Source organism: Bos indicus x Bos taurus, chromosome 22 (assembly GCF_003369695.1).
Source record: "Bos indicus x Bos taurus breed Angus x Brahman F1 hybrid chromosome 22, Bos_hybrid_MaternalHap_v2.0, whole genome shotgun sequence".
In the NCBI taxonomy this organism is placed as follows: domain Eukaryota; kingdom Metazoa; phylum Chordata; class Mammalia; order Artiodactyla; family Bovidae; genus Bos; species Bos indicus x Bos taurus.
In genome coordinates, this window is record NC_040097.1 from 52,400,918 (window position 1) to 52,426,339 (window position 25,422).

Here is a 25,422-nt window from a genome sequence, read left to right on the forward strand (position 1 = left end):
GGCAGAGATAATTTGTGCAGATTTTACAACTTACATTGCTAACTTAAAAGACCTACTTAAAGAAAATACTCAGTGTTTTATGATAGTTGGCCTCTGTCACATGATTTCCTCTCATTTATATGTAATTCTGCCCTTTCCTTCCCCCTTCCCCCAGAGTGGCACCGTAGAGGTTGCTAAGCAATTGTCCCTGACAAGGGCTCAGCGCCTGTCAATAAAGTGAAACCTTCTCCCATTCTCTGTTCCCTTTTAGTACTGAGGAGGGTGTCAATCAAAGAACATCAGTAAATGCTGGCTTTTGAGAGAAGGCAGAGAGGCCCTGACAGGCGGGGAATAAAAGATGACTATTTTTAAACTAACAAGTCCTTTCTTAAAGTAAGACAAGTTAACTAAGAGACAAGTTTCACTGCTCTGCTTTTCTGGGAGGTGAAAAGGCTCCTTCAGGTCAAACCACCATCCTGATTGGGGAAGGATGTCTTGTTTGTCCAGAGAGCAATTTTCAATGGTGTGCTACAGCTCTTTGTAAATCCAAGAGAAAAACACCTCAACAAATAGGTATCTAAAAATAAGGCTCATGGATTCAGAAGATTCTCAAAAGCTTGGCCATCACATTTAACTAAGTAAGACCTCCAGAAAATGGAGAATTGATATGAAGGGTGAGTGTGATTAAATGGTATCAACTTTATCAACCTATGTTTATATTCAATAAATACAATCCAAGTCACTGTGTATACCCTAACAGTGGCTGCCACCTTTGCGCAAAGCACTGAGCCTACACAAAGACAAATGCACAGAGATTAAGATAAAGGGACTTTTGCACCCCTACAAATGTATAATCTGATACAGAATTAATATCTGCATGCAGACCTGCAAGGCAGAACATCTAGTCAAGCCAGAGAACATCTGTCTTTTGTGTAAGACGGAAATTATCAATCAAACCACTACTCAATCCACCACCTCCCTAAAAGGAACTTTCAAATTGTCTTACCCCAAAGGGACCAAGTTCTCAGAACACACAGCTCAGTTACCTTAGAACACAGCAAGTTGCTCTTGAGCCCGCACCTGAATCATTTTCTGAATAGACTCATTAACCTTTGCTCAAACACAAGCATATGTTCCTAGCAGGTGGCAGCATCCTTCAGTCCCTGGTAATATCCAGATCATTCCAGCACAAACACAGAAATGTCACTGTTGCCAAATTTTTAAGTTACACAGACATGCTATCATCACATCACATGGGAAATGGCACATGGCAAATTTCTGCACAGAGAGCAAATGCCTGTGAGGAAGATAATACAGTGGGCTCAAGACACAGACCCATGAGGGTCAAGTGGAAAGATAACTGACTTGGTGAGGCCATGAGAATGGGGGTGGCTGGAAAGGGCCAACCCAGGGACAGGTATTGAATTCCCCAGCAGTGTGGCACCAGGGAGCGCTGCATTTCCCACACCAACGCCAAGCCAGGAATTGTGAGAACAGCCCGTAAAGAGAAGTATGGGACACACTTTTACTAATATAATCTCGTAACTTTAAAGAAAAGATAAGAGACTTGCTTTTGGCTTACATATTTTTCGGAGTAAGAAACAAGGCATTCTGGATAATATGTATGTTTGGTTATTAGTTTTTAATCTTCCTGGCATTTAGCGTCCCCAGAGTGTTTAATCTCTCAACCCAAACTTCCCTTCCAGCCCAGTCTCTAGCCTCAGACACAAACAGAATTTCAGAGTATCTTGGGACCCAGGTTTCAATAGCACCTTAACACAGGTACCTAAACTGGGAACCCTCAGGCTGACTGGTTTCATTTCCAGTCTCAGCCCACCACTCGCATGTCAGGGAATGGTACCCATGCCTGTTCCATCTACGGAAATGGAACCAGTGTGGTGCGGTAGAAGGAGGGTGAGCTTTGAGGTCGCTGATCCTAGTTTGGGCTCTATGCCTTCTCTCTGAGCTCCAAATGGCTCCTCTTTAAGATAAGGCTAGTAACGCCCACACAAGAGAGTTGTCAAAAGAACAAAGTAAAATGCCTATCGCAATATTTACCACATAGAGTATAGTCGCTCAGTTGTGTCTGACTCTTTGCGATCCAATGGACTGAGGCTTTGGGTCCCACCAGGCTCCCCTGTCCACCAACTTCCTCCAGGCAAGAATACTGGAGTGGATTGCCAGTGCCTTCTCCAAGGGATCTTCCCAACCCCGGATCGAACCTAAGGGTTTAACTGGTCTCCCCAGGTGGTGCTAGTAGACTGCCTGCCAATGTGGGAGACACAAGAGACACAGGTTCCATGTTTGGGTCGGGAAGATCCCCTGAAGGAGGAAACGGCAACCCTCTCCAGTATTCTTGCCTGGGAAATCCTATGGACAGAGGAGCTTGGGGGGCTACAGTCCATGGGGCCACAGAGTCGGACATGACTGAGTGACTGAGCACACACACAGGTACTTAATAAATGCCAGTCTGCAGCCTTCCATCTGCATATGAGGCAGATGATTGATTCAGCTTTGTATCATCAATGACATGGAACTTAATGTATTGTAAAGTGCTCTTTATTTTTTTAAATCTTTTTCATATTCATTGTGATCACCATTCAATGCATCCCCCAGCTAATTCCTCCTTCAACGTGACCAATAACCCACAAAATACACTATAGTTTTGCTAAGCAGCTAAATAACTGTGAAAGATAATAATAAAAAGAATGCATAGATAACCTTGTCCTTGACCTCTGAAAGTGGCCATAGGAATGGTGTGATGCTATGTGAGTGAACATATCAAATCTCACGGAAAGCTTACACCTTCCAGGTTACCCAGAAACAGAGACGGCTCTCCACGTAGTGACCCACCGTTCTCTGCAGTGCTCACTGATTCTATACTATGACTTGTGGTTTTAAGAAGACCAGTCTATTACCCACAGTTCTGTTACCCATCCCCTGCAGCTGTGTCTATGTGTAAGCAGGTGGGAGCAGGGACATGGCTCCCCCGTGTAGGGGACAGAACTTCACACAAACACTGGGCTGCACAGGAGGTCTGAGCACTGCCTCAGTGTCCCTCACATGACCCCAAAATCGGAGCAATGTCACTGTCTTAAAGAAACTCAGAAACACATCCCCAGCTGTCTGACAGAGATGACCAGACCTTGAGGATGAGAGAAAGAAGGCTAGAATTACAAACAAAACATCAAGGTGACAACTACAGAAGTTTCCCGCTTCTCTCCATGTTTACAGCAGCTGAGAAGTGTGTGGGTGAAGCAGGACATCCGACAAATCGCAGAAGCACTTCACTTTGCCCCTGACCTGTGCTTCTCAAACAGTGCTGCACCCACCATACTTTAAAATTGGATTTGAATTCCAAGATAAGTACTTCTCCTACTGAAAACGTTACAAAAGTAAAATTGAGAATTGTCACAAATTCCATTTTCAGTAAAACCAGGACAGCTATAATCTATAGACTCCAAAAAATCTGCATAAGGGCCCCCAAAAGCCCCTGAAATGAGGCAGAGGCTGTGTAAGAGGTAACAAGAATAAGCATGGGGTGAAAAGGGCCAGCAGAGGCCAATCTCAGAAAGCTCCAGTAAAAAGATATGCTTCCTGGATATGAGGACTCCTCCTGAGGCAAATGACATCTCACGTTTGTTGCAAAGAGTGCAGAAATTGGGGTACACAGCCAGGAAGAAAAAGCCCTCTAGGACTCAATTTGATTTGGAAAAACAGAGGAAATGAGGCTATACTCAGAAAAAAGAAAAAAAAAAAAGGCACAGAAAAACTGTATTTTCAGGAAGCAGTCCGTCTCTGCTGCAGCGAAACAAAGAAGACCCTTGGGTTGTGACATCTGGAAGTCTACTCTGGGCATCCAATACCCACTCCCACCGCCACCAAGGAGCTGCCACCAGGAGCTCATCCAGAAAAATAAAACTGATTTAAATACGAATAGTAAAGCGATATAGAAAAGGTATCAACACAAACTTACAATAAGAAAAACAGGAGAGAGGGGCAAAACTTACCAACAGACAAAAACCTTTATGAGAAAAATGGTGCCACAGAGCAGATCGAAACTGTGACCAAGCGTTTTACCAGAATTTATATTCAGTATTAATGAAATACCTCACTGAATAAGGACCACAATGCGAAAGTGGAGAAATTCAAGGAAAAAGATGATGAAACAACAGAAATATTGTTCTTTCATATTAGTTTTTCTTAAGGCCATTGCTAAGTAGAGACACATTTAACTGTACAAAGAAAGCACTTTCTTCAATTCATCGGCTAATATCAGGTAATAAAAGAAGAGAAAGTTTTAGGAAGTAGATAATACTAATTTATATTGAGCACCTATTTGGGAAGTAATAGAGGCCCAGAAGAGTAGGCAGTGACCTCCCTGACAGTCCAGTGGTGAGACTTTGTCTTCCAATGCAGGGGCTGAGGTTTGATCCCTGGTCAGGCTGCTAAGACCCCATATGCATGGAGGTGAAAAAAATAAAAACATAAAACAGAAGCAATATTGTAACAAATTCAATAAAGACTTTAAAAATAGTCCAGATCAAAAAAAAAAAAAAATCTTAAAAAGAAAGTAGGTGGCCATAGAAAATTCTAAGTATGGAAGTAACTACTAAAATAAAAATTCAAACTATAAGTTACAGAACTACAAACCAAGAAAGAAAAAGAGCAAACTACATAGTGAATGACTTTTTTAAGAAAAGAGAAAACAAATGTAAAATAATTTAACATAATCGAATCAAATGCATCTGTTATATAAAAAAAATAAATGAGAAAACATATGTATTAAAGAAATGTTCAGAGTGGCTCACAAAGCAAAACTGAACTCTGCCAAAATTAAAAAGACACATTTTTTTGGATGAGGTTTGCACAGACCACATCTTCTTTATCCATTCATCTGTCAGTGGGCATAGGTTGCTTCCATGCCTTGGCTATTACTAATAGTGCTGCCAGGAACACTGAGGTAGCACTGCACTTATCTTTTTGAATTATGTTTTTTTAAGCAAACTCCATACTGTTCTCCATAGTGGCCAAATTACATTCCCACCAACAGTGTAGGAGGGTTCCCTTTTCTCCACATCCTCTCCGCATTTACTGTTTGTAAACGTTTTGATTATAACGCCATTCCTACCTGCGTGAGGTGATACCTCGTTGCAGTTTTGATTTGCATTTCTCTAAAGACCCTGATGCTGGGAAAGACTGGGGGCAGGAGGAGAAGGGGATGACAGAGGATGCGATGGTTGGATGGCATCATCGACTCCATGGACGTGGGTTTGGGTGAACTCCGGGAGTTGGTGATGGACAGGGAGGCCTGGAGTGCTGCGGTTCATGGGGTCACAAGGAGTCGGACACGACTGAGCGACTGAACTGAACTGAATAATTGATGATGTTGAGCATCTTTTCATGTGCTTTTTGGCCATCTGTATGTCTTTTTGGAGAAATGTTTATTGAGATTTTCTTCCTATTTGTTGATTGGGTTATTTTTTAGACACATCTTTAAAAAGTGATTCAAAAAACAGAAAAGAAGCCTGAGTAGTTGCATCATGCAATACAAAGAATTACACAAATCAGGGATCACAATATTAACCCTAGACCAGGTAGAAGTATTGCTCTAAAACAAAGCATTATATGAAACAAAGAAGGGCAATGGGTAATGGTTGCTGTCAAAATGTATGTTCAAGTTATGAAGATCAAATAATTTAGCAGCAATATTCACAAATCAGAAATTTCAAGAACTATGAGGAGAAATAAAGAAATGCCCTAGTAACAGGAGGCTACACTGTTTCTGTCAGCTCTCAACAGTTAAGTGACCACAAAAGTGTAACAAGAGACAAAGATAGAAAACCTAAATAAGAAAGCTGATGAAGTGAGGCAGACCTTGGAGAAACTACAGGTTCAGTTCCAGAAGAAAGAAAAAAGAAAGTTACCACAATAAAATGAATACTGCAATAAAGTGAGTCACATGAATTTTCTGGTTGCCAAGTGCATATAGAAGTCATATTTACACCATTATGTAGTCTATTAAGAATGCAATAGCATTATGTCTAAAAAATATACATATTTTAATTTTAAAATATTTTATTTCTTAAAAATGCTAACCATCATCTGAGTCTTCAGTGAATAGTAATCGTTTTTGCTGGTGGAGGGTCTTGTCTCAGAGTTGATAGCTGCTGACTGACCAGAGTATTGGTTGCCATATGTTGAGGTGGCTGTGACAATTTCTTAAAAGGAGACAACAATTAAATTTTCTGCACAGATCAACTCTTCCATTTATGAATGACTTCTCTGCAGCCTGCAATGCTGTTTAACAGCATTTGACCTAGTGGAGAACTTCTTTCAAAACTGGAGTCAATCCTCTCAAACCCTGCTGCTGCCTTATCAAGTAAGTTTATGTAATATTCTAAATCCTTTGTTGTCATTTCATCTTCACAGCATATTCATGAGGAGTAGATTCCATCTCAAGAAACCACTTCTGAAGAAGCAACTCATGATCCATTCAGATTTTATCATGAGGTTGCAGCAATTCAGTCCCATCTTCAGGCTCCACTTTTAATTTCAGTTCTCTTCTTATTCCCACTACATCTGCAGTTACTTCCTCTACTTATTCTTGAACCTCTCAAGGTCATCCATGAGGGTTGAATGTGCTTCTAAATTATTCTCCTAAACTCCTTACTGTTGATATTAGTAAACAGTTCTTATAAACTCCTGTTACTGTTGGTATTTTGATCTTTTCTCACAAATATTCTAAATGGCAGCTAGAATGGTGAATCTTTCCCAAAATATTTTCAATTTATTTTGCCCAGATCCATCAGAGGAATCACTATCTATGACAGCTATAGCCTTACAAAACATATTTCTTAAATAGTAAGATTTGAAAGTTGAAATGACCCTTTGACCCACAGGCTGCAGTATGAAAGTTGTGTTGTTGTTCAGTCACCCAGTTGTGTCTGACTCTCTGTGACCCCATGGACTGCTGCACGCCATGCCTCCCTGTCCCTCACCATCTCCCAGAGTTTGCCCAAGTTCATGTTCATTGCTTCGGAGATAAAACAATGTTGACTTTGTACATCTCCTTCAGAGATCTTGGGTGACTAGATGCCTTGTCAATGAGTAGTCAGATTTTGAAAGGGATTTTTTTTGGAGCAATAGGCCATCCAGATATGCTGTCTTCCAGGGTTTGTTGTTCCAGTTAGACAGCACAGGAAGGGTAGATTTAGTACAATTCTTAAGGTCCCTAGGATTTGGGAAGTGGCTGATTAGCACCGGCTTCAATTTCATGTCACCAACTTCATTAGCCTCTAACAAGAGAATTAGCTTGTCTTTTGAAGATTTGAAGCCAGGCAGTGCCGGACAGGGAGGCCTGGCGTGCTGCAATTCATGGGGTCGCAAAGAGTTGGACACAACTGAGCGACTGAACTGAACTGAACTGAATGGCTTATCCTCTCTAGTTATGAAAGTCCTAGATGGCATCTTCTTCTAATAGAAAGCTATTTGCCTACACTGACAATCTGTTGGTTAATGTAGCCACCTTCATGAATTATCTTATCTAGACCTGCTGAAGAATATGCTGCAGCTTCCACATCAGCTGCTTCACTTGCACTTTTATGTTACGGAGATGGAGATGGCTCCTTTCCTTAAACCTCATGGACCAACCTCTACTAGTTTCAAATTTTTCTTCAGTGGCTTCCTCGCCTTTCTCAGCCTTCATAGAATTGAGGAGAATTAGGACCTTTGGATTAGCCTTTGGCTTAAGGGAATGCTGTGGTTGGGTTGATCTTCTATCAAGACCACTCAAACTTTCTCCCTATCAGCAATGAGGCTGTTTCACCTTATCATTCATGTGTTCACTGGAGTAGCATTTTTAATTTCATTCAAGAACTTTATTTACCACTTAGCTAACTGGCACAAGAGGCCTAGTTTTTAGTTTGTTTGGGTTTTCAACATGCCTTCCTCACTAATCTTAATCATTTCCAGTTTTCAATTTAAACTGAGAGACGTGACTCTTACTTTGACTTAACCACTTAGAACATTGTAGGGTTATTCATTAATTGGTTTAATTTCAATATTGTCATTTCAGGGAACAGGGAGGCCCAAGGAGAGGAAAGAGATGGGGAATGGCTGGTGAAGCAGTCAGAATATACACATTTATCAGTTAAGTTCATCAGCTTATATGGGCAAGGTTCATGGCATCTGTAAACAATGACAATAATAACAACAAAGATCACTGGTCACAGACCATTGCAAAAAAACACAATAATAATGAAAATTTTGAAATATTGTGGTGATGGTGGTTTAGTCACTAAGTCGTGTCCGACTCTTGTGACCCCATGGACTGGGGCCTGCCAGGCTCCTCTGTCCATGGGATTCTCCAGGCAAGACTACTGGTGTGGGTTGCCATTTCCTTCTGCAGTGGATCTTTGCAACCCAGACATTGAACCCGGGTCTCCAGCATTGCAGGCAGATTCTTTACTGACTGAGCTAAGAGGGAACCAAAACATGACACAGAGACACGAACGAGCAAATGCTATCAGAAAACTGGCACCAACAGGCTCGTTCAACACACGTGGCCACAACCCTCAACTTGAAGGGAAAAAAAAGTGGTATCTGCAAAGTGCAGTAAAGCAAAGTACAATACAATGAGGCCTGTAATCCTGATTAACATATACCAAATCCATTACCCTAAAATAAAAATGCATTTTAAGTCCCCATGGAATAGTTATGAAATTTGACCATGTATTAGGCCACAAGTAAAATTCAACAAATTTCAAAACGTAAAAATAGAACAGGAAGGTTTTCCAATCACAATGGACTAAAACTAGAATCTAATTACAAAAGGAGAAAACAAAAGGGTCCCACTACACCTAAAAGTAAAGCTTTTTCTCTTAACACTTGAATCCAAGAGAACTAAATTGAAATCACAGAATTTCCAGAAAGCATGGATGACAAAAAAAATATAGAACTTGTAAAAATCAGCTAAAATAGTTTTCACAAAATAGTAACTTTAATAGTTAATAACCTAGTCAACTAAAATAATAGTAAAATAATTACGTATATATTCCACTTTTATATGACAGAATTGATACTTTTGAATTGTGGTACTGGAGAACTCTTGCAAGCCCCTCAGACTGTAAGGAGATCAAACCAGTCAACCCTAAAGGAAATCAACCCTGAATATTAACTGGAAGGAATGATGCCAAAGCCGAAGCTCCAATACTTTGGCACTTGATGCAAAGAGCTGACTTATCAGAAAATACCCTGATGCTAGGAAAGATTGGAGGCAAAAGGAGAAGGAGGTGGCAGAGGATAAGATGGTTAGACTGCATCACTGACTCAGTGGACATGAGTTTGAGCAAACTCTGGGAGACAGTGGAGGACAAGGGAGCCTGGTGAGCTATATAGTCCATAGGGTCACAAAGAATCAGACATGACTTAGTGGCTAACAACAATAACAAACCACAGGAAAGAAATTAATAAAGGTTAATAGCAGAAACTGATTAATTAAAAACTAGGAAAACAATGGAACCAATAAAATAAAATATGATTCTTACAGGATGTAGGGAAGAATAGTAAAAATATATAAATAATTCTGTATTTTATATATTTTTTTAAAGGAGGCACAAATACAAAAAGGAAAAAATGACAAGATGCACAGAAAATTAAAGCATCATGGAGAATGATTTATGAAATTCCACACAAATAAACTTGAAAATCCAGATAAAATAAATAATTTTCTAGGGAAATAGAGTTTACGAAAACTGATCCCAGAAAACAAAATAGAAAATTTAAACATATTGTTTTCCATGGAAGAAACAGAAAAATTACCAAAGAGCTACTTTTTAATAAAGCACCAGGCCCTACTGGTTTCACAGTGGAAATATACTAAAACCTTGAACAGTAGATATCCAACATTAAGTGTTTCAAAACATAGAAAACATAAATTATGAAGTAAACATGACATTGATACAAAAACCTCCAAGATGACACAAAAAAGGAGAAGAAAACAGTACTTAAGAAAATTCCCAAGTCACATCAGTGGGAGAAAGATAGACTACATGCTAAACTTCACTTACTAGCCTTTTGGAGGAAAAATGAAATTGGAGCCATAACCACATCATGCCAGTGAAACTTCAAATGGAGAAGAGATATCAATTTAAAAAGGAAGACAGAAAAGTGGTAAAATAAAACAAAGGAGAATTCCTTTATAGTCTCAGTGAGTGAAAGGCCTTAGTTGTTCAGTCACTCAGTCATGTCCGACTCTTTGTGACCCCAAGGACTGCAGCACACCAGGCCTCCCCGCCCATCACCAACTCCTGGAGCTTGCTCAGATTCATGTCCATTGAGTTGGTGATGCCATCCAACCATCTCATCCTCTGTCGTCCCCTTCTCCTCTGCCTTCAATCTTTCCCAGCATCAGGGTCTTTTCCAATCAGTCAGTTCTTCACATCAGGTGCCCAAAGTATTAGAGCTTCAGCTTCAGTATCAGTCCTTCAATGAATATTCAGGAATGATTTCCTATAAGATTGACTGGTTTGACCTCCTTGCAGTCCAAGGGACTCTCAAGAGTGTTCTCCAACACCACCGTTCAAAAACATCAATTCTTCAGCGCTCAGCTCTCTTTATAGTCCAACTCTCACATCCATACATGCCTACTGGAAAAACCACAGCTTTGACTAGATGGACCTTTGTTGGTAAAGTAATGTCTCTGCTTTTTAATATGCTGTCTAGGTTGGTCATAGCTTTTCTTCCAAGGAGCAAGCACCTTTGAATTTCATGGCTGCAGTCACCATCTGCAGTGATTTTAGAGCCCAAGAAAATAAAGTCTGTCACTGTTTCCACTGTTTCCCTATCTACTTGCTGCCATGATCTCAGTTTTCTGAATGCTGGGTTTTAAGCCAACCTTTTCATTCTTCTCTTTAAGAGGCTCTTTAGTTCCCCTTCACTTCCTGCCATAAGGGTGGTGTCATCTGCGTATCTGAGGTTATTGATATTTCTGCCTGCAATCTTGATTCCAGCTTGTGCTTCATCCAGTCCAGCATTTTGCATGATGCACTCTGCATATAAGTTAAATAAGCAAAGTGACAATATACAGCCTTGACGCACTCCTTTCCCAACTAGCTAGAAAGGTCTTCCTAGCTATGTTCAAAATCTGAAAGCTATAAAATCAGATTAATAAATTTGCCTATAAAGGTGTTTAAATCTTCTGAATAGCAAAATACATCATATGGTTCCAAAAACAAATGAAAATGGGAAATATATATGTAACTTATTTCATGGATACGGATTCTTAACATCATAAGAAGCTCCTAGAAATAAAGGCGAAAAATATCACAATCCAGTAGAAAAATGGGCAAACAGCATGAACAGGCAGTTTACAAAAATGGAAACACAACTTTCTCTAAGCATCAAAACATGGACTCATTCTGTTAGCAAAAACCTGAAATTTTAGTAGCATACTCTATTAATGAGTTCATATGGGAACAGCCTCTCTTGTCTATCACTGGTGGGAATGTAACTCTTTCACTGAACACAATATATTTCAAAAATAAAAATACATATACACTTTGCCCTCTATTCCTCTTCTCAAAAACTATCTCATAGACATACCTATATAATGTTTGAATTGGCATTCAAACATTGTGTAAGCTTGATAATAATGGTTTGAGAACAACAAACACCCTTCAATGACAATCAGTTAAGTAGATTATGACTCATCCTAACATGTAGTTGTGAAAACACACCAAAAAAGAGAAAGTTCTCTATGTACTAATATGGAAACATCTCTCAGATAATGTTGTTAAATAAGAAAATAAAAAAAAAAAGATAAAGAACACTGTAAGCAGTACAAGTCTATAAAACTAAGGCAAGGCATGCTTTTATTTGCTTGAATATGCATAAGCAAACTCCAGAAGAGAACAGAAGAAACTAATAGTTTCTTTGGGGGAAAGGATAGAAACTGGGAAGCTGGGAAGAAAAATTAAGGAGAAATTTTCACTCTTTACCTTCTTTATTGTTTTTCATAAACAAAAATATTTTAAATAAATAAAAGTAAATTTGGGTCATATACAAATAAAATTAATTAATAAAACACCCAGAGGGAACCAAAATTGAAAAAGCTCATTGCAGCATTATTTACATTAGCTAGACCATGGACACAACCTAGATGTCTGTCAACAGATGAATGGATAAAGAAGCTGTGGTACATATATACAATGGAATATTACTCAGCCATAAAAAGGAATGCATTTAAGTCAGTCCTAATGAGGTGGATGAACTGAGAGTCTATTATACAGAGTGAAGTAAGTCAGAAAGGAAAAAACAAATACTGTATACTAACGCATATTTCCTTCTGGAGAAGGCAATGGCAACCCACTCCAGTACTCTTGGTCGGACACGACTGAGTGACTTCACCTTAATGCATACATATGGTATCTAAAAAGACAGTCAGAGAAGGCAATGGCACCCCACTCCAGTACTCTTGCCTGGAAAATCCCATGGACAGAGGAGCCTGGTAGGCTTCAGTCCATGGGGTCTCGAAGAGTCAGACACGACTGAGTGACTTGAATTTCACTTTTCACTTTAATGCATTGGAGAAGGAAATGGCAACCCACTCCAGTGTTCTTGCCTGGAGAATCCCAGGGACGGGGGAGCCCGGTGGGCTGCCGTCTATGCGGTCGCACAGAGTCGGACATGACTGAAGTGACTTAGCAGCAGCAGCAGCAGCAGCAGAAAAACAGTACTGATGAAGCTACTTGCAGGGCCGCAATGAAGACACAGACAGAGAAGAGACTTCAGGGGAAAGGGTGGGGAGGCGGGAAGCAAGGAGGGGGCATGATGTATGGAGAGAGTAACATGGAAACATACATCACCATGTATAAAATAGACAGCCAATGGGAATTTGCTGTATGACTCAGCGAATGCAAACAACCTAGAGGGGTGGGATGAGGAGGGAGGTGGGAGGGATATTCAAGAGGGAGGGGACACAGATATACCTGTGGCTGATTCATGTTCATGGCTGGCAGAAATCAACACAATACTGTAAAGCAATTATCCTTCCATTAAAAAGAAATAAATGTAATTTTTAAAGATGCAAGGTCAAGATTTCTATTTTCTATACATATAAATGTGTTTTATCTGGTAAGGAACTTTCCCTAGTTTATGACATCATCAGGAGGTTGCTTGATGCACAAAAATTAGGATAATACACAAAATTTTTTAAATGAAACTATTTTTTTGCTCAACTGTAAAATAAATTTTTTTAATTAAATACATAAATGAAACTGGACTGTATACTTAAAGTCACAGACCCCTACAACAATTTCCCCAACATTGTGGAAATCTAGAATCCCTTTAATGCATACCATAGACCAATATTTGTTCTAACAGCAATTTTATCACCAGTTGACTAAAGTATATTTGAGACTGTTATACAGACACTCACACATTTGTACAATGTTCTCAAAGGTAATGTTTTTTCAAAAATTATAGAAAGTTGAGATTTGAAACTTTAGTGCAACTTCACTTAAAACTCTTCATTTTAAAAAATGTTCATCATTAACAAACATATTTATATTTTTTAACTCCCCTTGAGTTATTTTCTAACCAAATAGTCTTTGCAAGAGAAAACTTTTATGATATTGTGCAGCATTTGCTAAATTAAGATGATGGAAACTGGAAATCACTGGACTTGGAATCAGAAAACAGTGAGCTTGAATTTGAAAGCTGTGAATTCCTTAATGTCCCTTTAGGAGCCAACCTAAGTGAACTCAGATATTGAAGGTTCCCAAGTGAAGCGACTTAGCAGCAGCAGCAGCAGTGTCTATTGCTCCTCCCTCTAGCCAAACCTCATACCCTCTTACACACTGTCGCCTTCAAGACCTAGAGAACAAAAGGTTTGCCATCTGTTCGCTTATTTATCTTAAAGCAAGGTTTCTCAGCATTGTCACTACTGACATTTTGAGGCTGCTAATTCTTTGCTGCAGGGAGCTGTCCTGTGCATTAAAGGCTGTTTAGCAGCATCTTTGTCATCTACTCACTACACGCCGGTAGCACCCTCTCCAGCTGTGACAATTAAAAGTATCTCTGGATATTGTCAGATTTCCCCCCAGAGGACATCTCAACCAATTTAAAACCACCGCCTTAAGAGTAGAACCCTCTGTGGTGGGACAGTCTGAACATCTCATATGCAGTCTAGTGGATATGAAGGGAAGAAAGCATTTCCTCTATGGGAGGAAAGCATCCCATAGAGATATCTGCAGAATTTATTCACTCAGTTGGGTGTGGTCAGAACTCACTGAGAGCCCCCAGCTCCCACCAAAGACCTCCTTTTCTCATCCCATTTAATCACGAGAACACCCGACCCTTCTATACCCAGGTCTCCTGCTGCAAGAGAGGAGATTTTTTTGTTTCTAGGAAAGGTAACACAGTTCTATTCAATCCTTGTAGCCAAACCACTTCTCTGTTATCATCTAATTATTCCTCCTCTGTAATATCTGCATAATTTCCATAGCACTCCTGATCCAACATTTACAAACTGCTGTAATAACAGAGTGAGAGTCTAATGAGTGAAGCTCTTTTCCCAAATCTCTCACTAACATAAATGAAAAACCAGAATCAAGTTCTAGCTTGGCCACCTACTTGCTAAACGTCCTTGGACAAGTTGTTTAACCTCTTTGAACCTTGGTTTCTTCAACCGTTAAATGCATGTAGCAACATCTGCTTCCAGGGGTGAGAAATAAACGATATACTCCATGCAAACACCCAGAAGGTATCTGTCCTTATTTTGTCAGTAAGGTGGCTCAGATGGTAAAGAATCTGCCTGCAATGCAGGAGACCTGGGTTTGATCCCTGGGTCGGGAAGATTCCCCTGGAGAACAGTATGGCAACCCACTCCAGTATTCTTGCCTGGAGAATTGCATGGAAGGAGGAGCCTGGCGAACTACATACAGTCCATGGGGTCACAAAGAGCTGGACACAGCTGAGCAACTAACACTACTACTACTACTACTGATTGCAACTATTCTTACCACTTATTCTTTTTTACCTTAACATTATCTGAAAAGCAAGCCAATAGTTCAGCTTTCCCCATTCCATGGAACTGCAGTTTGAACAACTGAATTATTTTAACTGGGTAATGGGCACTTTATTTTCATTATATTATTTAACTGTATATGTATATGTTGTTCATATTAAATCACAAGAGACTGGTGATATATTCAGCCTCAATGCAAATAAGCTAAACATCTGCTTAGTTTGAAGAGCAGAATGCCAAAATTTAAAAGATGGTCCAATGAGAACAGAGGATGCAGCAGATTTAGCGAGGAGTCTGGAGACAATATAATCAAACTGAAGCAGTTACAGCCTTGGTTCACACCTCTCACCCATCTCCAACATTTTAAATGAGCAAATCAAAGACCCAAACAAAATCACCCCCACTGAAAGATGTAATCTTTAGAAATGAAATGGCATGGGCCATCGCTTAGTATTCTGGTAAAAATTGGAAGAGCTGTAAGAGCAAAAAAATTAGGTATAACACAATTCAGAAAAAGAATTACCCTGGAAAGCGAAAGGAAAAAATCTTTTAGACACACTGCCCTTTATTTTCAAGTAAAGAGAACAAAAATTCCTCACATGAAAAAATTTGAAGAAAAGATAAGAGATAAAATATAAAACAATGGAAGGAGATAGAGGGTAAGCTGTCAGCTCTCAGGAAAGAGAGAGATAACTTAGCACCTGATAGAGCGGGGAAACGAGGGATTCTTCGAGTAAAGACACTGAGTTTGAATGTCAGCAGTACCTTCTACATTAACTAGCTGTGTGAACTCTGAGCAATGAAATCCCTCTCTGAGCCTGTCTACTCACCTCTAAAATCAAGACAAAATCTACTTCCCTGGGTTATTCTAAGAACTAAACAGGAGAACAACCTCGCCTAGAAATAGGTCCATAGGACACAATAAATATCTCTCCTTTTATTCATCTGTTCATCTCTATTTGCTCCTTCCTTTGTCCTTCTCCATCTGTCAGACATTCTCCCAACTTTTCTTATTAATAAAAATGCCACCTAACTCTTGTTTATTTTTGATAATAGGAAGCAGGTACAGAGAAAATTTTTTTAATTTACAAATTATTCAAGACTTCCTAAATCATTACCTTGAGTCAACTTTCCCAGTTAGAATTATTCTACAGATCATAAAAGTATCTATGCTGATGCACTAAATTTAGAAATTCTACACAGCCAATAAGAGAAAGAATATACTGACAGATGATACCTAGCTAGATGATAAATAGATGTGTGTGTGTGGGTGTGTGTATGTGTGATAGTCATTCAGTCGTGTTTGACTCTTTGCAACCCCATGGACTGTAGCTCGCCAGGCTCCCCTGTCCATGGAATTCTCTGGGCAAGAATACTGGAGTGGATTGCCATTCCCTTCTCCATGGGATCTTCCCAACCCAGGGGTTGAACCCAGGTCTCCTGCATTGCAGGCAGATTCTTTACAATCTGAGCCACCAGGGAAGCCCAGATAGATAGATGCATAGATACACAGATGCATAGAAAGGGCTGATAAATATACATACACACAAATATGAATCCATACATTTGGCTAGCGGGGAAACTCCCTTATTCTAGAATAACTGAGTAAGCATGATCCGTTTGTACCAACTCAAAGATAATGTAGCAATAATGTAGCTACTAATAATGTAATGGGGTAAGTACAACAATAAAAAGATAGAAAATATCCTGATACATTGCTTTGGAAAACAGACTACGGACTTCACTGCTTGGCTCATTCTCTCCTTATTATGCTCTAGACCAGTGCTATTCAGTAGAATGTTCTGCAGTAAAGGAAATTTTCTATCCATTTGTGTCCATTATAGTAGCCAAATAGCCATATGTGGTTACTGAGCACTGGAAATGTTACTAGTATAACCAAGAAACTGGAAATGGATTTTTCATTTTGCTAACTTTGGATTAATTTGGATGCAAATGTAAATAGCCACATGTGACTAGTGTCTACCCTATTGAACAGCACAGATCTGGGCAAATTAAATCATATAATGTAAGAGGGAGGGGATATATGTATACATATATCTGATCATATATCTGTCCAACAGAAACTAACGCAGCACTGTAATTATATTCCAATAATAAAATAAAAAATTTTTAAATCATGTAATGTAGCATATATACAATGGAATATTACTCAGCCACTAAAAGGAATGCATTTGAGTCAGTTGCAGTGAGGTGGATGAACCTAGATCCTATTATACAGCATAAAGTAAGTCAGAAAGAAAAAAACATCATATATTAACACATACATATGGAATCTAGAAAGACGGCACTGAGGAACCTATTAGCAGGACAGGAATGGAGACGCAGACATACAGAACAGACTTATGGACTGGAGGGCGGGGTAGGAAGGAAAGGGTGGATGAATGGAGAGAACAGCATGGAAACATATACGCTAACAGATGTAGAATAGATGGCCAGTGGAAATTTGCTGTATGACGCAGGGAACTCCAACCAGAGTTCTGAGAGAACCTAGAGGGGTGGGATGGGGTGGGAGGTGAGAAGGAGGCTCAAGAGGGAGGGGACATATGTATACCTATGGTTTATCCATGTTGATATATGGCAGAAACCAACACATTATTGTAATCATCCTTCAGTTAAAAATAAAGAAAATTTTTAAAAATCAGGTAATGTAGTAAGTGGAAATAATTTCATGTGGGGTCACTTTCCCCATCTTGATAATTCTCTTCTCATTAACAGTGATTTGCCCACTCTCCTAATAGGAGCTAGTACTCTCACAGTAGTGGCAGTTCTCAGCTTCCATTACTCTCTCTGCTTCTGCCTTTACTACCACAGAGGGACAAGTAACACTGAAAAGGCTAAAGACGGAGGCGTTGTTGATGAGCTAGCCTATTGGACTATTGACTAGGCAACTTGCCCAGTAGGTTTAAAAACCTCTCTATGCTTTGCCCTAAATTATAAAAGATATTCTCAGGAACATTCTCTCCACAGCCTACACAAGGTGTTTCTGAAGGCTGCTCCTCACAATGTTCCTGACCATAAGCTCATGACTCACCCACACTGCAGATCTTTGGTGGGCCATCACTAGTCAGTTGAGGTTCACAGCTCTTGGGTCTGGAAGGAAATGTTAGCATTTCAAAAGAAGGAATTATCTGCACATCCTTTAGGCAATCATCCTTAATGTTGTTTTTTTTTCCCCCTCAACTGCAATTTTAATAACTACTGGACAGCTGTAAACTCCAGAATGTGCCCCTGGAAAGTACTTGAACACAGACAACTATGCTGCCATTTAAGTGGAGAACTGCTACCCTTAAAAGGTGGCCAAACTGGAAATAAGAGCAATAAACTCTTGGAAAATTTGAAGAGTTTACTGAAGATTCGTGTAAGGCAGGGGTCCCCAACCTCTGGGATCTAATGCCTGATGATTTCAGGTGGAGCTGATGTAATAATAATAGAAATTAAGTGCACAATAAGTGCAATGCACTTGGACTCACCCTGAAACCATCCAGCCACCTCCCCCACCCACTGATCCAGGGGAAAATCGTCTTCCGTGAAACTGCACCCAGGTGCCAAAAGGTTGGGGGTCACTGATGTAAAGGGAATATCCAATCTCTTCAAGGAAGCAAATATCACAGATGAACTTTCCTAATCAAAGTTAATGCTACCTTCCCCAGCTCCTGACCTGACCTCCAGGACATTATGCCAGTCCTTCCCAATGGTGGGATGTGCCAACTGTTGGGCACAAAGCATATACAGTCCTTAGCTGTCAATCACCCTTTCCCACATGAAGACTTGAAATGATGGAACTCAAAACAATTGCTCCTTAAAGGAAAGGATCGTCCTTTCTGTTTATTCATATCACCTTGCAGTCACCTCTTACACAGTGAGTGCTCATTAGATAGCTTTCAGTTATACAAAGAGAAACACACCATAATTGGGATAAACAGAACTTTAACCATGCTATGTTACCCTTGAATGACTGAAAAGAAACTTCGAAAGTACGTTTGAAAATAGTAATGTTTAATTTACATGAGCCTTTCATGTTACTGTCATCCTTAATGAAAATGATAATCAGAACTGTAGCTTCTCTCCCAGGAAATATTCCTTCTAGTTTCTCTCTTGCCCCAAATAAAATGCAATATCCACCCCTTCCTATATACTTCATTTCTTCTTCAATTAATTATTATTTACAGAAATCTTGCCACAAATTCATCTTATATTTTCTTTTCCTACACTCTAATCTCTAGCGAATGAGTATCCGAATTCCATTTCATTAATGAATTTCAGGTCAGATTAAATCAGCTCTGTTGAGAGGGGTTCTGTGTTTTTAATGAGTATATGCGGTGGCTATAGGAAGTTGACATGAAACCTTGGAATAAGTAGAACAAACGAGATCCATATTAATGGGAGAAACTGGTCTTGGGTTTTCCACTTTTACAGTCATGCATTGCAGGGCTTTGTGGGGATCCAATTAAGGTTACTTGAGTATATATTTGTATGATACTTGTTTAAACAGTTAAATTACTGAATCTTACAAAAGGAGTGAGGAGTGGAATCCAGGGAAAAAAAAGAACAAGAATGTTATAGTTACTACTGAGCCAAAGAGAATGTTCTGGTCACTAGACATAACCTACTCACATCTGTGGCCTGAAGAAAATACCCACATGGCCACCCAAACCATTCCTTCTAAGTCTATTCACTAATAAACCTTCAGTACACCTTTTATCTTAGTACCAAAAAAAATTTCCTTGGGGAGTGAGTACCATTATATGGTCACAGAAGATGAAATCTTAGCTTGTACATTAATAAATAGTTTTCTATACACATTAATCAGTTCTCAGAGCCTGGTTAAATCCAAGGCACTGACGAGTTTCATTTCTGGGACAGTCCACTGTCTTTCTGACATTGCAAACCCTCTAAGAAGTCGGCCAATCTCTCACTCTTCCTCAATTCATTATCTTACTCTCAAAGTTCTGTGTCTGAAAACACCTTGCCAAGAAGCATTCTTCTCACTACACTTGGCGAATGTATATTTTTTTTCTCCAAGAGGCTAGAGTAACAATGGAAGATGGACATTTGCCAACTGCCAATAAATGTGAAGTTGAAACTTTTCATTTCTTGGCTTTATGGATAACTGTTCTGCCCCTCTATGTTTGACTTTGAAGTAAAGCACCTTCTGAATCAAACCCTACAGGTTAAACACATTTAATCTTTCCCTGATGGAAAGGGCATACATGTAGGGGCTGAATTCTAGAGCCAACATTTGCATTCACTTACCATATGAGATTTTATATACATACATACGTATATATATATATATATATATATATATATATATATATATATATATATACACACACACACACACACACATGTAAATAAAAAGTGGGCTTCCCAGGTGGTGCTAGTGGTAAAGAACCCACATGCCAATGCAGGAGACTTGAGACATGGGTTGACTCCCTGGGTCAGGAAGATCCCCTGGAGGAGGGCACAGCAACCCACTCCAGCATTCTTGCCTGGAGAATCCCATGGACAGAGGAGCCTGGCTGGCTACAGTCCATAGTGTCACAAATAGTCAGACACGACTGAAGCAACTTAGCATACATGCACACACCATATGAGATTAGTGAAATCCTTAACCTCTTTTACCCTCTGTGTCCTTAACTGTAAAAATAATACTTTCATCTCAAAATTATTACAAGTATCCAAGGAAACAAAGTGTAAGTATCTGGCACTTTATGAGTATTCAAAAGTATTCCTATCCTTTTCCCCAAGTAATCTTTTCTGGAGAATAGCTTCAGCATTCAGTAGCATTTGTGAGTCTTGTGATATCTTACTGAAAGGAGTCATTCCAATTACTATTCTAATAGTTTTTTCTGAGATTACAAGCCCTAAGTTTATCATCCTGCATCCAATATTAGTTGTATCCTTATTATCAGCTGTAACTCTGAATGCATGGGTTTCATTATTATTAATAATGAAAAAGTTTCTTACAATGCTTTCTGGAGCACTTGGACTTATTACACAAATAGTCTATGTTTAGACGTCTAATGAAAGGCCAGGCACAAAGATAATCTTCTTTCTCTCCAATAATTACCATAGTAAAGTTGTTAATATCAAGAAAGGTGCAATTTGTTGAATGTGGACAGTTAAGTCCAAGAGGAAGCAAAGGCTTTGACCATCCATTTCTATTTATTAGAATAGTTCCCCTACTGGTCATCTCCAGCTGAAATCTGTTCTCTAGCTCCGCCCCTGCATGGTCTATGCCCAGACTTTGGAATCTGACTGTAGCTCTTGAATTACAGCCTATGTCTGTAAAAAAGAAAGCCTGTAGAATGTAAAATCCAATTGCAGACATGCGACAAACACAAGTCCAAGATCTAGGTGAGGGGTGGGAGTGGAATGAGCCAGAATGGAAAGAAATTACATTCTGGGCAAACAAGTATATCTCTTACAATAATTTTAGATTATATCTAGCCCTACTGCCAGCTGTGTTATTTCTAAGTGAGACACCAAGATTTGTGAGGAAAACCAGTAAATATTTTACAAGGCAATAAAAATGTTAAAAGGCCAAAGGATCCTTTAAACTATCTGGGGAGCAGAAAAGTCCAATGCAAAGGTTTTATTTCACTGTGATTTGGTTAAATCAGTCTTGCTTCAATATCTGAAAGAGGTGTAAATAGAAACATTCATCACAAATGAGGAACATCCTTAAGGAGAAAAAAGTGTAACCCAGAGGTCAACCTGCCACTGAGAGTCTCAGTGAAACTTGTCCTGACTCCCAATTCCATCACCTGTAACAGTCATAAGTCCTCTCTACAACATTTGCACGACTGAAAGCTCATTTCCTCAGACTCTGTTACCTCTGAATCCGTGTGTGTGTGTGTGTGTTTGCTCAGTCATATCTGACTCGTTGCAAACCCACAGACTGTAGCCAGCCAGGCACCTCTGTCCATGGAACTTTCCAGGCAAGAATCCTGGAGTTGCCACTTCCTCCTCCAGATCTTCCCAACCCAGGGACCTCTGAATCTGGCTCTCTTTAAATCCACAGCAATCTTAGTTTCTTTACCAGTTTCCATAAGAAAATCATCACTTAAAGCAAGTATTTTTTTGATCGGGGGAGGCTTCCTGAAGACTCCAGGTGACACATGGAGATGGGTTACCTCACAGCACACACATCTTTCCAGAATCTGCTGGTTTCACTCTCAGAACCCCTACAGCAACCAACAAAACAATCTCTTCCATTCACCACACAAGACAGTTTTAGAATATACCCTGGCCCCTTGAGACAGAAGAAGCAGGTAACTAGTGCCACCCTAGCTTCCTTTAAAAATCCTTTCTCTCAAAGATGCCTCTCACTCTGTCAGGAGACTTCCAGCCAAGTTTACTTTCTCCAGTTCAGTACACACTGGCAGACAAAATGGTGTCATGAGCAGAGACAGAAACCAGCATTTGTGAATATTTATTATGTGCAATTGCTTTATGTTTACCCCTTATTTCTCCTGCAAAGACAACTGTCTGTGGTCTGAACTGAAGTTCAAATTATATCCATGTCTCAGATGCAATGAAACTGGGCTCTAACTTAACTCTGCTGCTGCTGCTGCTGCTATGTCGCTTCAGTCGTGTCCGACTCTGTGCGACCCCATAGACAGCAGCCCATTAGGCTCCTCTGTCCCTGGGATTCTCCAGGCAAGAATACTGGAGTGGGTTGCCATTTCCTTCTCCAATCCAACTGACAGCAAAACCTAAGTTTACTCCCAGTCTCCACATTTGCCCTCTTAGCAAAAACTCAACCAGTTCAAGGTTCATTGTTCAAGCTGTGGAATCCACCAAGGAATTGGAGAGGAACAGAAGAAAGCCAAAGTCCACTCAGCCTCGTTTTCTCTCGTCGTATTGAAATCCCAAGTGTTCCTTTGAAAAACACTGCCATTGTCCTGTGAAAAGTTTGTAGTTTACTCAAGCAAAGAATGTTAAGAAAAACTATACTCTGCTGCTTTGCAGCTAACAGAAAGCAAGTGAGTCCTTTTGTACCTTTTCCTTGAAGACAAAGAAAAAAAAAAAAAATGAAGAGGAGCTTAATCCATGTAGATGCCACTTGAAATCTGTACTTTATTTCCTCCATTTTAAAAAACCTACACCAACTAGCTGACCAGACCATTTTTATTCCATATTTATGCTGACATTTCCCCACTGCAAAACCCACAGGGGAGATACTTACAAACACAAGAGTGAGGGGAGGAAAAAAAAAAACCTTTCATGTTGAGCCTAACCTACTTCCCATAGCATCTTTAAATATTTCTTTCTTTGGAGGAGCAGATGTTGGTTGCAACCTTGCACAAAGTCTGAGAACAAAAATGCCTGCTCCCTTTTGAAAAGGTCTGATCTCAAGATCCCACAGCCATCTTCTGTGGAATTCCCCTATGTGTACATATGTCCTCCTACTGAATTCGTGGGTGTGTTGTATATGTGTGCAAAAATGTGTTGGGGTGTGGTAGTGGGCAGCAAGGACAGAGCTAGAGGATAGGGGTAAACATTTTCTATTAGAAATGTGCCTGGGATGCGCAAAAGACAAGAAATAGCCAGCCTAAGACACTTAAGCACTCTCTTTAGAAGGTGATACAGCATAATTTGTACAAAGAAGTATGGGATAAGTGTAAACATCCATTACCAGTGCAATCACGCAATTCATCTTATGCAATCAGTGTACATAAATGAATTAGAGTTTTATAAACAGGCCTGGAAAAATGTTAATAATATTTTGGTAAAACAAAAAGTAATTATAGAATAAAATGGATAGAATAATCTTATATGTTAAATTGTGTATGGTACATTTTTATAGGTTTTATGATAATAATCACACATTCCATGATATCATATACAAATAGGTCACATGATATATGTCCAGGAAAGGAGGTGGTAAATAAGAACTTGCCTCTGGATGGGAACTATAGATGTCTTTTACTTTCTTTCTTTGCCTTGTCTGAATTTTCAATTTATGCAATAATGAATATGCAGTACTCCTTTCAAAATACATTTTAAAGTTATTTTTAAATGAAAAGATATGCACATGTGAAGAATCTTTTTGCATTCCTGCAGCATCAGAACCCAATTGACAGCACCTTCTTCAAGAGGCTTTTCTGACAAACCCCACTGTCTGCAAGCTGAAATCCCCACACTAGACAGAAACCTCCCTCAGACTTCTCAGAGCATCAGGCTAATTAGGGATGGTGTCACCCTGACACTCCTGGTTTACGCTCCTGCATGGTCAACAGCAAGCATGAGCTTCCAGGGGAAGGACAGCATCTGACTGGAACTCAGATGGACTGTTTGGAACAGAAAATGAAGCCCAACTTTCTAGACAAGAAGGACACATTCTTGTCACATTGTTTCAGGGATCTATTGCTGAATAACAAACAACTGCAAATTTAGTGGCTTAAAGCAGTGGTCATATCGTTAGGCTCACAAATGCTGCAGGTTAGGAATCTGAGCAGAACGTGGCTTGGTTCTGCTCCACAGTGTCCAGAGCCTCAGCCGTGCAGATGCCAGTGGCTGGGGGCTGACACATTTGGAGGTCCCTTGACTCCATGTCTGGTGCCTGGGGCATCATGACTCAAAGTCTAGGCTCCACATGTTCACCAACACGTGGATGCACCCACTATGGCCTCTCCCTGTGACCTGGGCTTCTCACCACATGAACAGAGCTGTGAGTGGCACAAGAATGATCATTCCAAAAGAACCAGGCCAAAATTGTATCGTCTGTTGTGAGTTACCCTTGGGGTTCACACAGTATCACTTCCACTGGTCGAGATAATCCTAGGTTAAAATAGTCAAGACATGGAAGCAACCTAAAGGTCTATCAGCAGATGAAGGGATAAAGAAGATGTGGTACGTACAGACAATAACACTACTCAGGCATAAAAAGAATGAAAAAATGCCTTTTGCAGCAACAGGAATGAACCCAAAAATTATCATACTAAATTAAGTCAGACAGAGAAAGAAAAATACCTTATGATATACGTGGAATCTTAAAAAACAATAAAAATGAACTTATTTACAAAACAGACATAGACAACAAATTTATGGTCACCAAAGGGGAAAAGTGGGAGGAATAAAATAGAGGTTTGGGATTAACATATACACACTACTATATACAAGCTAGATAATCAATAAGGACCTACTGTATAGCACAAAGAACTATATTCAATATATTGTAATAAAGTATAATGAAAAAGGACCTGGAAAAGTACGCGTGTGTATAGATACATACATATATATATGAATCACTTTGTTGTACACCTGAAACTAGCAAAATATTAATAAGTAAATCAACTATATTTCAATGAAAAGTTGTTTGAAAAAAAAAGATAATCATAAGATTGCCTGATTTAAGAGGTAAGGACACAGACTCTTGATGTAAA